This window comes from Crocodylus porosus, unplaced genomic scaffold (assembly GCF_001723895.1).
Source record: "Crocodylus porosus isolate Cpor-Errol unplaced genomic scaffold, CroPor_comp1, whole genome shotgun sequence".
Taxonomy (NCBI): Eukaryota; Metazoa; Chordata; order Crocodylia; family Crocodylidae; genus Crocodylus; species Crocodylus porosus.
Window position 1 is genome coordinate 150,280,417 of NW_017728886.1, and position 17,323 is coordinate 150,297,739.

A 17,323-nucleotide genomic window follows, 5' to 3' on the forward strand; every position below is an offset into this window, starting at 1 on the left:
GGTCCCCTCTCCGCCTTCTTTTCCTCAGCCTGAAGAGTCCCAGATCCCTCAGCCTCTCCTCGTATGGCTTGCCTTTCAAGACTCTGATCGTATGGGTGGCTCTTCTTTGGACTCTCTTCAAGCTTGCCCACACCCTTGTTAAAGTGTGGTGCCCAAAAGTGCTCCAGCTGTGGTCTCTCCAATGCTGAGTAGAGCAGAAGAATCACCTCCTTGGTTTTCCTGGAGATGCATCAATTGTTGCATGTGTAGAAGAGTAGGGGGAGTGGGAAGAGGAAAATCTATGCTCACTCCCTTCCCCTTAGGATCTGGAAGTCAAGCGGCGCCAACAGTAAAGGTGAAGGACACAGGAACGGTTGAAACAGGGCAACTGTAGAGCCTGTTCAGATGCAGCAAACAGAAGAAGCCCCTAGACAGGTCTGGGAACGTGGAGAACTAAACCCTTACCTGCAGAGCACTCTCAAGCGGAGGGGAGAAGTATCCCGGCGGGGAAAGCCTGTGTTGCAGTGAGCCCCAGGAGAAAACAGAAACAGTCTGGCCCCCTTAGGGTTTCCACTGGAAAACAGAACCCCTGGAAAGGGAAAGCCCTATTTGGAAACACTAAAACAGGGCTGGAACACCCCAGGCTGTTCATAACCTTAGGGGAGGAGTCACTTGATGTTAACTCAGCCCAGGTGTCTCCCCTCAATTTAGGACAGATTCGCTACAACTGGGGACCAGAAACCAGCATTGATAGGCTGAGAGTGCAGAGCAGAGCCCAAGAGGACCCAAGCAGTAGTGAGAGGAAACACCCTGCACCAAAGAGCAATGGTGGCCAGGGATTAGGAATACCCCTGCCATATTTTTGCATTTTTGCTTCCATTGGACTGTAGAGGCTTCCTGGGAGTCATCCAGGAAGGTACTGAGAGCCACTCCTACCTGTGATGCCTTAACAGCAGAAGCCTGTTGTACTTAAGTCTGAAGGACTGCGGTGGGGGTACTGGGGCTGGAGGAGCCCCATGTAAGGCCTGTGAGGCTCTGTTATAGGCCATAACTGATTATTTTGGATTACTGGACACAGCCCTGATGGCAGAGCCATTTTTTTCCTTCTCAGGGAGAGAATTCTCCAATTATTACCATGAAGTCATGGCAGCTGAGTGCCCCGAGGAGGTAGTGTACCCTTAGGGGTGCACAGTGCTGGTCGAGCCATATACAAAGGGACTTATCCACACCATGCAAGAATTTTATTTGCCCAACTGGTTACAGCATCATACTGCTGTCTCATATTCATATTGTGTTCTATTATTACCCCCAGGTCCCTTTAATTCGTGGTGCTAGTCAGTTTGGTGCCACCATGCCTGTAGGTGTGTTGGGGGTTGCTCATCACAAGGTGGAGCACTTTACATTTCTCAACATTGAACTTCATCAGATTCCAGTCTTCTCAACTTGCTAGCCTGTCTAAGTCAGGCTACAGATACAGGCGATCTTCAAGCATGACCACACTCCCCTATAACTTGGTGTCGTCTGTGAACTTGGTCAGTGAGCTCGTCACCCCCACATCCAAATCATTAATAAAGATGTTGAAAAGTACTGGACCAAGCACCAGCTCCTGGGAGACACCACTGCCCACTTCTCACCAGGATGACACAGATCTGTTCATACAACTCTCCGGGTTCTATCCTGCAGCCAATTTCTCACCCACCTGACTGTCTTGGAGTTAAGCCCACAATCCTTCAATTTTCTCGCAAAGATATTTTGGGATAGTAGACCAAAGGCCATTTGGAAGTCAAGGTATACAATATCAACCTGCTCTCTCATGTCCAGGTGGCAAGTTACCTAGTCATAGAAGGAGATGAGGTTGGTAAGGCAAGACCTGCCTGCAATGAAGCCATGCTGGCTGTCATTCAGAATTTTAGCTTCTGCACAGTTATCGCAGATAGACTCCTTGATGAATCCTATGGATTTTCCCTAGGATGGAAATTAATGCTGATGGGCCTATAGTTACCTGGGTCCTCCCTCCTGCTCTTCTTGTGGATGGGCACAACATTGGCCTTCTTCCAGTCCTCAGGGACTTCTCCAGAGTCCCATGAGTTGTGGAAGTTTCACCAGGGGTTCCTCAACGACTTCAGACAGATCCTTCAGCTAACCCATACAGTGAAATTCTGGCCTTCCTAATCAACAGCAAAACTCTTTAACTTCACCCTCATGGGACAGCCAAAGCCTTAATATTTACCCATTCACTTAAGACATTTTATAAATAAAAATCAGAGTAGTCATCATCTGCAATATATTGCATTCAAGGATGATTGTCTTCCATGATTATCTTATCTGTGGGTCCGAAGATGGCTGATGAGGCCTATCTGGGATCAACAGACTTTGTTACAACTTGGGCAAATGTTTAGGTATGGGGTGGGTGGGTGGCTCTGGGTTCTTGGTGCAGTCTACAACATGCTGTTTCTGCTGTTCCCGTTTTTCTATCTCCTGTTGTCATCGTCAGGATCAGAGTACCAAGATCACTGTAGCAGCCTTTTCCTCCATTTGGGGTGGTCCTGGGCGATAGTCTCCCATGAGTCGATATTCATGATGCATTTTTTCCAAGTTGACCTTGAGGATATCCTTGAAGCGCTTTTTCTGCTGTTCTCTTGAGCATACACTTTGGTTGAGCTGGAAGACTAAAACTTGCTTTGGGCATCTGGAATCGGATATCCAGATGACATGGCTGGCCCAGCAAAATTGATGTTAAATGATCATCACCTTGATACTCCTTATGTTTGCTTGTGAGTGTACACTAATGTTGGTGCATTTGTCTACCCACTGAATTTGAAGCATCTTCAGAAGGCAGCATTGAGAGTAGTCCTCCAACATCTTGAGGTATCTCTTGTACGTGGTCCATGTCTCAGCTCTGTACATTAAGGTGTGGACCACAACTTCTTGATAAACTGCAAGCTTGGTTTCAGATCTGATGTTGCAATCTTCAAACACCCATTTCCTCAGATGCCCAAAGGGTGCAACTGCACACTTGAAGTGATGATAGATTTCTTTGTCGATGTCAGCATTCTGCAAGAAATGGCTTCCAAGGTACGGAAAATATTGAACATTCTCCAGTCTCACTGTGAATCTGAATTACCAGAACTGGGGACTGCTCATTAAGAGCTTGTTGATACAGGACTTTAGTTTTCTGAATGTTAAGTGTCAGTCCCATTTTCTTGTATGCCTTGGTAAAGACAACAACTGCCTGAAGGTTTGCTTCCAAGTGTAGCACACACTATAGTACCATCCGTGTACTGGAGCTCTATGACAGGGGTCATGGTGGTTGTGGTTTTGGTTTTGGTTTTGGGTGAGAGCTGGCTGAGATTAAACAGTTTACTATTCTGTTGCCACCACCTCCAGGGAGCAGGGGATAGGGGCGAGGCCAGCTATACTGGCCTTGCCCTCCTCCTCTCTCTGTCCCATGTCCCTGCCATCATGACAGCATGCTGTCACTTGTCTAAACACTTCTTCGTACTCTGATTGGCTGTTTGTCAGCCAATCAAAGCATGGATAAAGCATTATGGACAGACAGACACACAGACAGACAGATTAAGGCTTTTATAATATTAGAATTTTTGTGACTGATGGACTGCAAGGAGTTATTGGAAGTCAGCCAAAACAGTCGTGTGTTTATCTCCTGCCTGTGAAGCCTTAACAGCAGGAGCCCTTAATGAACCCAGAGAGCTATGGTGGGGGTGTAGGGAACCCCTGTTATAGGCCTATAAGGACTCAGTCTGGGACACAGCTGATTATTTTGGGCTAGTAGAAAGACAGCCCTGATGGCAGAAGCTGGTTTTCTTCCCCCCAATAGAATTATACCTTAATACCATCAAGTCATGGTGGGCAAGCATCCCAAAAAGGTAGCGTACTCTCTAACAGGGTATGTGGCACTAGTCAAGCCATGAAAAAGGGGTCCAACTACAAGGTTCAGCAAGGACAAGTGCAAAGCCCTGCACTTAGGACAGAACACTCCCATACACTGGTAAAGCCTGGGGGCTGACAGGCTAGGCAGCAACTCTGCAGAAAGGGACCTGGGGGTTACAGTGGGCAAGAAGCTGAATATAAGCAAACAGTGTGCCCTTGTTGCAAAAAGGCTAATGGCATACTGGGCTGAATTGATAGAAGTATTGCCAGCAAGTCAAGGAAAGTGATTACTCCCCTCTGTCCAGTACTGATAAGGCCACATCTGGCCTCCCCACTACAGAAAGGATGTGGACAAATTGGAGAGAGTCCAGCACAGGGTGACAAAAATGGTGATGGGGCTGGGGCACGTGACTTCTGAGGAGAGGCTGAGGGAACTTGGTTTATTTAGTTTGGAGAAGAGAAGGCTGAGAGGGGATTTAATAGCAGCCTTCACTACCTGAAAGGAAGTTCAAAAGAGGATGAAGCTAAACTGTTCTCAGTGGTGGCAGATGACAGAACAAGGAGCAACAGTTTCAAATTGCAGTAAGGGAAGGTTAGGTTAGCTATTAGGAATAATTTTCTCACTAGGAGGGTAGTGAAACACTGGAACAGGTTACCCAGAGAGGTTGTGGAATCTCCGTCCTTGGAGGTTTTCAAGACCTGGATAGACAAAGATTTGGCTGGCACAATCTAGTTGGGGATGGTCCTGCTTTGAGCAGGGGGTTGGACTAGATGACTTCCTGAGGTCCTTTCCAGCCCTAACTTTCTATGATGTTTCCTGATACAGAATTCAAGGGTCTCTTTGCAGGCACTGATGATGATGGACTTGAAAGCACCCCAAGCACTGCTGACATTCTCCCATTGTTGTTGGTTGGAATTCACCAGTTTTTCATTGCAGCACTTGTGGAAGAAGTCCTGCTTGAGTGGGTCCTTGAGTCCTTAAATATTGATCTTCTGTCAGCATTGCTTCTGATGCAGTCATCATTTGGGAGCCAGTTTGAATGACATAACCGAGTGCACAAATTAGTTATCAGTCCAGCAATTGTCAGCTTCTAGCATAGTTCAGGTGATGTGGACATCTTTGCAATCTTTGGTTTCACAGGTGGCATCAAGAGTCAGGGCATATGCGCCTGGACAGTGGAATATTGGCTCCCTGGTAATTTCATATGGAAAGTCATGGGGTACTCATTAATTCTGATAAGGAAGTCAATGAGTTGGCTTATTTTTGATGGCAAAAAAAAATAGCTCAGTGAAGCCAGCATTCTCCTTCCCATCTAAGCCACCTCCTTGTTCTTTGAGGTGCCCATCTCCCACTTACCAGATCTTGCTCAGTACAGCAATATCAGTGTTGTATCACCTGAGTTCCTGAGCCATGATTGCGATGTGATACTATGGACATTTGCTATTAGGATTGTCCATGAGGGTCCTGATGTTCCAGCCCCTGAAATTTATTGGTCTGTTGATTTTAACCACAGTAAAGGTGATCCCACTGGACATGGTTATCTAGTTAGAAAACTGACCCACATACTTTACACAGTGCAAACTGTGGTATACTGACTGCAGTGCACATCATTAGTACAGGCATGGCATATGGCAATTGCTCCAGTTTTTCCAGGACTGTGCCACATGCAGTGCCCACTCTGGGTAGTCCAAGACCTGTGCTGCATGTGGTGTCTGCACTGGTCTGTCTGGGACTGCTATACATGGCACCTGCTGCAGCTGATCTGGGACCTGCGCCATGTGCAGCATGGGTCCTGGATCAGTCAGAGCAGGCACCATGGGCACTAGATCCAGGATGTAAAGGGTGAACTGAGAGAGGGTGGGAACAGCCATTCTGTAGCCCAGGCCAGCCCATGGGGCCAGCCCCATACCATTTATCCAGCCCATGGACTGGTCCTGGACCATTCATCCTTCTGTGGGGCAGGATGCATTTGACACCCTTGACCTAAGGGAATTAGTGAAGACAGCTGGAGTGAGGAGCTAAAGAATGTGACTGTGGAAGAAGCCTGTGATCTCATAAAGTCACAGGTGCTCAATTTATCAGGAATTAGTTTCCCAGACAAAGGTGAAACCTTACAGGAAATGGATCCAGACTTAAATGGATGAGTTCTGACCTAAACACACCTCTATAGTGTACAGTATTGTCATTCTGGAGTTTTGTTTCCTTTGGATAGGAAAAAAATAAATTTTAATGTCTGAACTTAAAAATGGAAATATAAGCATATGAACAATGCTATGATCATATTTCTTCCCCCAAAAATCACTTTGCATATTTAAGGAATTGTGATAGTATCTTTTTAATGGTTTTATCATGTTCAAAATGTATTAGTCTAATATGCAATTTTGTAAGCTCTGGAAAGCATGGTATCTATCAAAATATTTTAAAAATGTGTGATGCCAAATCAAAAATCTAGTTCATAAGTAAACAAATGGGATACAGTCAAATGGCAAATATCTAATCTATTTCAACCTTGTCTAAACCACATGAGATTGCTGACAGCCTTTGGTCTATGGTTGGGGAATGACAGAAAAGAGTAAACTGATGTTTTCATTCGTAGGCTACCTTTTAGTTTAAAAATTCAAAATGAAAACTAATATGTTGCACTTAGTTAATAACATCATCTGATTTCTTTGTCATGGAAATGTAGATGCAGTGAGAAGATAAAAGTCCCTGATCCATTAATGACTGATTTCAATGCTTTTTCTCAGCCCAAGCAAACCCCATCAAAACTCTACAATGCATACTGAAAAATATGCAAACAACAAAAACCTGATTTAAAAGGGGAAAAAAACCCAAGAGATGATCACTTTTAGCATTGTTAAAATGCTGCATTACAGCTCAGTATTTTAGAAATTTATGAAGCATTAGTTTCAAAATCTAATAAATTTCTCCTGTCCAGAAAGAAGCTCTGCTACATGCCAGGAGATTAAAACAAATTATACAAGAAGACTGAACAGTTATACAGTGGAGAAGAAATATTAGACTGTCAAACTAGCAGTTAAATTTCTAACTACTGCTAGAGGCAAGTATTTCACAGACTCTACCTAACTCTATTAACTTGCTCGACATGACTATCAAACAGTGACAAGCTATGAGTAAATATTGACAGGAATTGGCTTTTAAGTTTTTTATGTTAAAGCACATATCATAAAAGATGGGGCTGGGGGGCTGATGCTTTGCTTTAGTGTGGATGGTGCTAAGATGCTGTGGGCACATATTTGGATTTCTTGGTTTTCAGAACTCTGGGACTGAAATCAACATTTTGGGAACTGCAAGAGAGCTCATAGCAACATTAGTTTGTATTAATAAAAGTTGTCATCAATATTTCACGTTTTTTAAAAATAAAGAAAATGTTTTGGGGTAGCTGTACATGACGATTTACACAGTTGTGGATGTTTTTCTTATAGTTGAGATGCTGCTGTGGCTAGACTAGAGAGAGATAGTTAGCTGTTGTTAGTCTGAAGGCAGGCAGAAGGCAGGGTAGATTTGCACCTTATAGATGAACCAAATCAGAGATGCATAGCATTAGGTTTTGTAAGCTAAGGGCCCCCAAGTTTTGCTTGCCCTCAGCCACACGGCCACAGGAACAAGCTATGGAAGAGTCTCCCCTTTTCATAAAGTGGCCAAGACCTTCCCACTCCAGCTGCCAAGTGGGAGGTTTACTATACATTACTTTCGCAGGTATTAACCCCAGGTGCAACTAGGAAGACCGCCTCAGTGGTCACAGTGTTTCCCTTGCCAGGTAAGCATAAACACACTACACTTGATCTGAGCCCACAAGAGGCCGAGAAGGGGTTATAAAAGCTAATCCAGGAAATGGGATAAGAATCCATAATCTCAATTTAGGCCAAGGGGTTGTCTGAGAGCAACCACTCCCAGGTCAGTGACTCAATGTCCAAGGAGGTTAAAGTGTTCTACCACAGCCCTGTACGCCCTTCTAGAATTTATGTCAGACCAGTGTTCATTCATTCTTATACATAGGAATCACCCTGTCTGTCCAATATAGACAGCAAAGTGGCTAAAGCAGAGGAGATAAAGAATGCCATATGACTACTATGGTTCCCCCTTCCAGCGCACTTTGTTAGAGTGGAATGGTAATTATGGCTGCACTTTGAAAGGTCTGCAGGATGTAGCAGCTGGCATGGTCAGTAAGGCAAATTCCAGTCCCAAATTCTTGTTCATTCTGAGGTAGCTATGGTAACTTTAGGCATCTGTAGGCTGCTTCTCCCTTTCTCTGTCCCCTGCCATCGTTTCCATCTCACTGTTCTCTTCCCATCCCATTTCAGCTGTCAACATGCAAAATCTTTCTCCTTGCTATCTGGTGCCCTCTGCTGCACTGATATTGCATGCAGCAACAGCTTACTGGAGGGTTGCATGTACCAGCTTTTAGCCAAAGCTGTACCACCAACCTGGCTCCATGGCCCCACTGCATTCCTTCCTTCTAGACTTTTTGTCCCAGCTTTGCTTGACCTCCCCAGCCATGCCCCTCACTCACCAGTCAGGCCTCCCTGCACTTTCATGTCAGTCTTTCCCCACAGCCTGCGAGCAGGCTGTTGTGCACTTTTACTATGTATTTCCTGGTTTTCAAAGGTTTTAATATTCACCTGCCTTCAGACCTGCGTTCTACATTCTGGTTTTTGGGAGGAGGACCAGGGAGAAGGGTTCAGGCCACTCTAGGTATGTCTGTAATGTGTCCCCAGCACTCCCAGGGAGGCTGCTCTCACAGATACCCTGCCTGCCTACTCCTGCTTCTTCTCACGTATACCAAGCCCATTCACATGAGGCAAGGGAGATGCTCTTCAGGCCCACCCATATCTGAGCTCAAGCATGCCAGGGACAGAGACCTTGGCTAGGTACAGATATTCAAAAAGCCTGAACCAAAATTGATCAAACCTTCACAGGTCTCTCTAAGCTGTATAGATTTGATCAGGAGTGAACAGAACACATGTTCACAACTTTGGGAGGGGGATCAGGGGTCCACACAGATGCCTGCACTGGCAGAGACCAGAAGGCAGGGGGCACTCCCAGACACCTTGCAGTTTGCCAGCCAAGTGGGCTACCCGGTGTGCCATGGTGGCCCTCTCTGGGGCTGTCCTGAAAGACTAGGGCTGGGTGCGGGGGAGGGTCCACAGTGTGCTGGCAGCCAATGAGCGGTCCAGGCATTCCAAAGAAGGAAGGATCAGGCCCCTCGGAGCATGGCATGAGTGGCAGCCGAGGGGCCCGATCCTTCCTTCTACAGAGCCCCGCTGTCCCTGCTGCCCAGTGCAAATCTCCTTCCCCCCTTCCCCCACCCTGCCTGCATCTGTCCTGGCTCTGGTCTGTGACAGCCTGGAGCAGCAAAGCAACAGCTAGTGCATCTCCCCGTGAAAAGGGACCAGTGGCGAGAGACGCAAAGGGGCCTCAGATGCTGGGGGACAGCAATTTAACGTGAATCAAAAGGGAATCTGGTATAGAAGTTCAATAGACCGGTCTATCCTAAACTGATTAAGTTTGATACCTCATTAATCCAAGTCTATTTTAGACTGGGTTCCACCATTTGTAAACCAGTTTATGTGCCCCAAATTTCTGTTCTGTTATGAGGATAGACCAGTTTTCAGTCACTTAAATAGTTATATGTGTAATGTCTGTACCTGGCCCTTGAAAGCAGCCAGCGGAGGGGTGCCCCCAGAAGAACTTCCCTGCCACATTTAGTTTGGCATGTGTAGGAAATAGGCTTATGCAGGAGAAGGCAACTGTGAGGCTTATAGTCACCTCCACCTCAAACCAACATTTATACCTGACACCTGCCCTCCACCATCATGCCTCTGCTTGTTTGAACTCAAACCTGTTTCACTTCCCCACCCCAAATCCCCACACTCCTCTGGTTCTCTAGGTCTCCCTTCCTTCACAACAAGCACTCGTATGAGTTTTTCAAAGTTATTACTTCTGAATGTTCTGCCCTGCTCAAACTCCATTTTGCCTCTGCCTCCTCTAAGCAGGTCCCGGAAGGTGGGGATTTTACCCTGGCACCTTAATTTTTCACATGTCCTCCATCAGTCAGATTTGAACAGACACTGCCTAGCAGTTTACCCAAGCTCACTGGCTACTGCATTGCCTTGAGCTACCAAGGTCAAAGGAACAGTGACTGGCCAAGAGCCACCTTAGCTATTGTGTCCAAACATGTGCAGTGTATTCTGTTTGACTCCTCAGTGTTGGGCTTTTAGCTGCCTTAAGAACAAAACATTCTTTGGTTGAATAACTTTTTTTAGTTTTGCGTCTGTGAAGGGATAGTGGTGCCTTCACAATGCGGAAGAGGGGAGGGAGTGAATATTAAAGACACTCTGGGGCCCAGCAAGATCCATAACTTTGTTTCAGAGGGCCACACACCACAAAGATGGTAGACTCTGTAAGCCTTAAGAGCTAGAAGTCTTCCCCTGGGGAGCTGTAGAGAAAATGAACCCAGGCATATACCTCTTAATTTCACAGAATGACCCTGAGACAGGAGACTGTACCGTCAGGACTATGTTAAAAAAAAGGTCCCTCCTCTTCTTGGAGGTTCATTGTAATGTGTAATTGTTTTTCTCCAGGACTGAATTGGAATGTAATCCTAAATTAGTCTATCAGGCCCTACTTGTACCACATCCTAGCCACGTCTCCATCACTCGTTCCTGCTGGAGATGATCTCCTCTGTAGAGATATGCATTTGAGCAAGAATATAAAGCTGAATCTTTCACATCCAGCAAGGAGTTTGCTGTTCTGAGATGCTCCTATTTCCTCTTTCTATTTCTCTTTGTGGCCTTAAAAGCAATTCCAACCTACAGCTCTTTCCTTTGGATGTGTTTTTTAAATGGGTGCCAAACCACCCAAAGATGTACCTTTCAGGGATTGGAATTCTCCAGTTAAACATTTACCACATTTGAAACCATCTCTAATTTTACACCCTGCGCTAAAGAGTCCAGGTTCCTGCTGAGGGCTATAATACCTGTATTTTTGACAGCTCTGGATTATCACGTTTGGTTCACTCTTTCCTTATATGTGATGACCTTGTACAGTCTTTGACATTTGAAAAGCAGAGCAACACCAACTTTTTTTCAGAAAAATAAACCTTTAATCAACAGTTTTGTTCTACAACTACTCTTAAATTAGAGTTTTTACATTATCACCCAGATAATTCGGGTATATGCTCCCCTTCTCCAATTGAAGGGAATTGTTAGCTGGCAGGTGTGCTGTGGGGGAACTGCAGACCGCTCAGTTTCCCTCCATCCCTACAGAACCAGGCCAGGACAGTCAGGGGACTTAACAATATACACATTTATTTACATTAAATTGTCATAAGGGAAAGGAACATGGTTATAAACATACGTACTATATATATATAAATAACATGAACAATATCCTCTGACTAAATGCTATAAAACCTTACATCAGTGTTCCAGATACAGGTAAACATCTGATTTGAAACAGATAAAACCCAAAATAAAGACAGACAGCCAACAGATAAACTATATATAACTATAGGTGAATGTGGCAGGATGACCTCTGGGGGTGCCATGACCTCCTCTAGTGCCCCCTGGCTACCGTGTCAAGCCGGTGTCAATGCACCCTCACCGATCTCGCCCGCCACATCTTTGATGTTTTAAATGTTTAGGGGAGGCTGCCTTTTCTATCTGCTTTGACACGGTGCCTTGATGTAACTTAGCCAATGATCTGTCCAGTTGCTCCGTCGCCCACACCGGGGCCTGTGCCCCGCGCTCCCCGCAAATCGGGGCTCAGGCAGCCTCAGCCTTACCTCGCCCCAGACCACTTTTCTAGGTCCTACACCCACCAGGCTTCTCCCAGTTGGGGTTCAGGCAGCCTCAGCCTTACCTGGCCCCCAGACCCCTTTTCCTGGATCTTACACCCACTGGGCTTTTTGCCTGTGCCCACACTGGGCTCCTCCCAATACTGCCCCACTGGGGCTGGGGTCTATACAAACCCCAAAATGCGGCACCCTCTCTGGTGCTAGAAATCCCCCCCCACTGCTGGGGAGCTCCTGTGAGGCCTCCTCCACCCCTATAGCCTCGCCCAGTCCTCCGGTGATATACCACAACAAAACAGAAAATACAAAGCCCCTGGCTATAACGTAAATTCCCAGCCAACCTGGCTAACCTTCCTTCATATCCCTGTCAGGGACCTCTCTACCCCATATCATCACGCCAACCCTGCTCAAGCCATCCAGCTTCCTTAGTAGGCCCTCCAGGAGGGCTCCTGCTTCTTAGGCTGCCAGAGAAGAGCTGGCTCTGGCCTCAGCCTTGCTGTTTATATAGGCCAGGCCCTGCCCCCTTCTGGTCAGCTGATCAGACTGGTTGTCTTGGCAACCCACACCTGTGCTGCCCTGGTGAGTGGCAGCTGAGCCCATATTCCTGTTATCAGTAGCAGGCACCCTAGTGCCCTGCTACAGTGAACAATAAATAAGCCACAAATAAATAACAGGTGAAATAATAGCAACAAGGGGTTCCAGCAGAGCCCTAGGACCCTACTCCTCCCCCTCCCCTGTGGGAATCCTCTTTTCCCTGCAACTCACTCTCAGGCCTGGTGAGTGGCCCTCGTCCTCTGTGCCAAGCTGCTCTCTCACCTGCAGTGGGCTTCGAGGGCAGTCACTGTTCCCTGGAACAGGGCTCCGCTATGCAGGGCTTCTGGGGCCTCTGGCTTGGCCCTGTCTGCTGGCTCAATAGCCTGAGCACCATCTGGCTCCCTCAACTCAAACTTATGCTATGGGTTAGAGGCCTCAGCTGCCTTGTGCAGCACCAGGCTCGGTCTGTTCCCTGACCCTCTGTGCAGCGCCTCTTGCACCGAGCTCCCAGCCTCGTCCTGGGGGTTGAGGATCTGAGCCGCCCAAGCGTTCCAAAGGTCCTACTCCATGCACCAGCCTGTGCGCCACATCTCTGACCGCACGCCAAAGGTTGGAGACCTGAGCTGCCTCACACAGCTCCCAGGGTCTGGACACCATGCTGCGCACCAAGAGCCTAGCTGCTAGAGCCGTCTTCTATTCCCCGCCAATGGAAGTCTTTAGGGGCGCTTCCAGGCTATTGCTTTGCCCTGCTGAGCAGCTCTCCTCAGCTCTTCTAAGCCCTGCTCTTCTCTGTCCTGGACATGCTCTCCTTATGCTGGGCACACAGCTCCTTTTATACGCTCCAGGGCTCTGCCCCTGAAGTCTTCCAGACCTAAGTGCTGCTGTCTTCAATCAGGTCCAAGGGTGGGGAGGTCCTTTCCCCCTCCCCTCAGGAAAGGGGTGTGACTTAACTCCTTTTGCTCCCTTCTGATTGGTAGTTAGGCTCCACCAATCAAAACAGCAAGATTTCAAGCTTGGGACTTAACCCAAGGTTCAAAGGGGAAGCCTGCTAGACCTTATGAATTTGCTTTTTCTCTCTCCCTCCTTGGCCCTACAATGAGTCTATGCAGAAACAGTAAGCCAGACTGCTAAGAGAACAGACACCATGTTCTTCTGATTATACCCCAGTGCTGCAGAGGAAAGTGAAAAACACCCAGAAGCTTGTACCAAATGCAACTAGTGACTGGCAAAAGCCCTGAGAAATGGGATTACAAATAACATCCACACTACAAAAGCTACTTTTAGACCACAACAGAGGGACTGCAAACTCATGGACCCCATTCCTTGCCCCACCACTTTACTTGGTAAGCTTGGCAGAAGAGCCCTTCCAATTCTCTACCCATTAAGGACCTACCAAGCAGCTTCTCTGGTTAGATGGATAGCTCAAACTAATTCAAGAGTCATTCTGATCAATTAATGAAGATGCACTGCTAGAGGTTCTCTCTGTAGCTGTCTGGCTGCCTATGAGGCTGTAGAAGGTGTGATTGATTAAGAAGGTGCTCTCATTCTTTGTATTGTTTGGAGCTATCACTACCCAATGGAAGAAAAGGTAGCAAATGATTATAGATGTGCATATTTTTACATGTAAATCTACTAAACAGCATGTTCATACTGATGGGCTGCTTGACTATTCTTGAGGAAAAGTTGAATATCTAAATGGTTACAGCAGCCATTTGGGTTGTAGGAGACCTGGTTTCCAGCCCTTTTATTGCCAGGGAGAGGAACACACACTGCCTGCTGGTACACACCTCTCTGCAGAGTGGGCTAGCTTCAGTCTTTGACAGGAGCCAACTGCAAAATAGCATATGTCCTACTGACTGGAGTGTTCTCCTCAGAGGAGGGAAATGTGAGTTTGAATCTCCACAGGCACAAGAGGGTTTTTGACCTGGATCTTACCCCTCCCAGGTAAATATTCTAACTGGACTAATGGAAAAAGGAGAACCTCCCTGACTTGACAAAACAGCACGTCCCTATAAGCTGGAGTATGGACAATGGGGATATGAGTTGGAGCAAAATAACCTGTTGAGATCCAAATGTCTACTGAGCATGGATACACCACCTTTTTCTGAAAGGACCAATTTGGTCAGCTTGGCCACACTTATGGAGCTTTTCCTGGGGACAGAAAATGGCATCTCCCAGAGAAGGCACCACCCTCAGCCAAATCTCAATGCTCTGCTCCAATGTAGTAGAGGACTTTTGAGCTTTTCTAAGACACAAAGGACAGAATATTTTAACAAGGAAAAAAATAATCTTTCTTTAGCCTCTTGCTTGGATGCAGCCAAATATTTTTGGTCATAACTTTACAACCACATTCGAGTTGAAGTAGATGGTCAGTGTGAAAAACTTTAGCCCAAAGAGGCCAATGTTAACAAAGGTATAAGCCAAAGAAAGAAGGTCTCAGACCGCATCATACTGAGCAATTTCAAATATGATGGGGAAGTTCTAGTCCTGGGGCTGCTTCTCGATTTGGGGGAGGTCTCTGAGCTCCCATGAGACAAATGAGCAATAACACTGACATGAAAGCCATCTGCACCTTGTGGGGCAAGGGAGAGATTTGTGTAGGTTAGATCTGCAAGACTGCCAAAGGCACTGCAAAGAATGGTTGAAAATTGTTAGTTTATTAAAAATTGAATTATTGCAGATTTGTTACTGATTAAAATGCACTGTGCTTTTACTTGGAAAGTGGCGATGTGAGGATTGTATATCTCTAAGAGGTAGGTGGAGTTGGAGAGAGCTGCAGGGACAGCATGATACCTGTGTGTGTGTATGCTGTTAGCAGAAATAAAGAAACTTCTTTGTAAATGTGGCTCCTGCCTCTGCAAACTGAACCCTCAACACAAGAACCACTGACCTAGACACTCCTGTAGCCAAGGCACTGCACATCCTGTGTGTGCATAGGCATCTAGGGCAATGCTCTGCACAGGTTATGTTTTTGTCTTAAATTGTGTTCTAAGTTTTATTCTGTTCTGTTTAGTTAAGTTGGCCACTCAGATGCTGTTTTCAGATGTCTTCTTTTGGATGGCAGTGTACCATGATATTTTGCAGCACAGCTTGATAAGATCTACAGACATTGCTGGGGCTGTCCTCCCGCAGGGCAGGACTTCTGCTCCTCCCAGGGCTTCAGGGAGCTGACCCTGCAGGAAAAGGGCTGTGGGTGATGCCCGATTTGGGGTGCCCCTCTGCAAGTGGAGGTTTCTTCCATGTGGGGGGTGCAGGGAAATCCCTGCAGGGGATTCCTCGAAGATGTTTCTAAAAGTATAGAGGGGGGGGATTCCCCTTCCCTGCTTACAGACTGGGCATGCCAGGGGAATCGCTCTGCAGAAAAAACTCTCAGAGGGGTCTTCCTGCTCCATGCTTGCACATTGTGCCCTGACCCAGGGTACAGCAGCATGATAGGTGCACCGGGGCTGGCACTTTTCTCTGGAACCCAAGGTCAGGGAGACATGTGCAAGCAGAGGGAGTTCCGCCCTCTGTGGTTGAATCCCATGCAGAAGGATTCTCCCAGCAAACCTAGTCTGCAAACACCCAGGGAGTTGGGAATTCCTTCCTCTGTGCTTATAGAGATACCTTGGGCAAAGCCCCTGAAAGGGATTATCCCCTGCCCCAACACAGGGGGCCTTTCCCTGCAGGATCACCCTCTCCCACCTTAAGCAAATAGATGTTGGCCACAAAACAGCAGCACAAATTATTACTGAATTTGCTGATGCCACAAAATGTAAGCACTTGTGACACAACAAAGTATGATGTCTATTCACTTGCTTTTGCACCTCCATGAAAACTGTTATGGCAGCACAAGGTCAATGTCTGTTTGCAGTCAGAGGGAGACCAGGGAGTGGGCACAGCAACAGGCCTTTGAGTTGGTGCTGCTGCTACTCTCTGATTGGTTATTTACTATGCCATGTTTCATTTTATTCGGTGAATAATAGACCTTAAGTTAAATGCTATTTTTGTTTGTATCCTATAACTAGGAACCTACCAAAATTATGATTTTGAAAATTTCACAGAAAACACAAAATCTAGCATTATCACAAAACCTACAAGAAAAAAAAGAAAAGAAAACATATTAAAAATAAAATGCTAGCTCCCCTTTGCAGTGGCGTTGCTGCGCAGCCCATGGGAGGGGAGGGGAGATGGTGGGGGGGTCCGCTGTCTGCACAAAGGAAAGCCCAAGATGTCTGCCACCCCTGCCTCTTACTGCTGATTGGCTGAGAGGTGTGCCTGTCATGTGGCCCTGCCCCCTCCACCAATTTGCGGGAAGGGCAAGGCTGCGTGATGGACAGCCCTCTGAGCAAATCATCGGTGAGGGGCAGGGCCACTGGGGCCCCTTGGCCAATCAGAGGCATGGGAGGGCCCTGCCACTATGAGCCCATGAATATGGCAGCCAGCCCTGCAATCTCCCTATGAAATTGGCCAACTGCCTCATTGAGTTAGACAGACCTCTAACTATAACCAGTGTTAAGTACTGGGCCTCCCAGTGGAAGATGAGGTCCCTCACCCTTGGCTGATCTGCTGTTAACTGTAGTTTACCAGTAATGGGGTTATGGTTGTATTATTCAACAAGTTTGCTTGAACCTGCTCTTCCAGAATTCTGGCCCTGTTCCTCCCATTCCCCCTGAAAAAGGGTGTTGGAAGTTGTAACATCATCTGCTCTGCTTATCTGTATGGGCATGGGAAGAAGTGGTAGGAATACGTTTCTCCCACCTTTATGCTTGCCAGGGCTCATAGGAAAGCTGCATGGTATAAGGTGTGGGTATGGGGGTTTCTCATGACCCTGCATAGCCACGTAGGTCTGGCCATGACATACCAAAGATCGCACTGCAAAAAAGCAGCAGACCAGAAACTAGAGACCAGCCTCCTTAGTCCAGGCTTCTCCAGTTGTCTCCAATAGACTATGCGTGCCCCACTGTTTATTATAGTCTGTCTCTTCAGGTATTTGTGAGCCTTGTCTATGTCCTCTCTGAATTCTTCCCAAGCATACGTGCACCAAAGCTTACAAGACCCCATGTAAGAAAAGGAAGCATTATCATCTCCATGTTACCAGTGAGTGGAACAGAGAGGCAGGG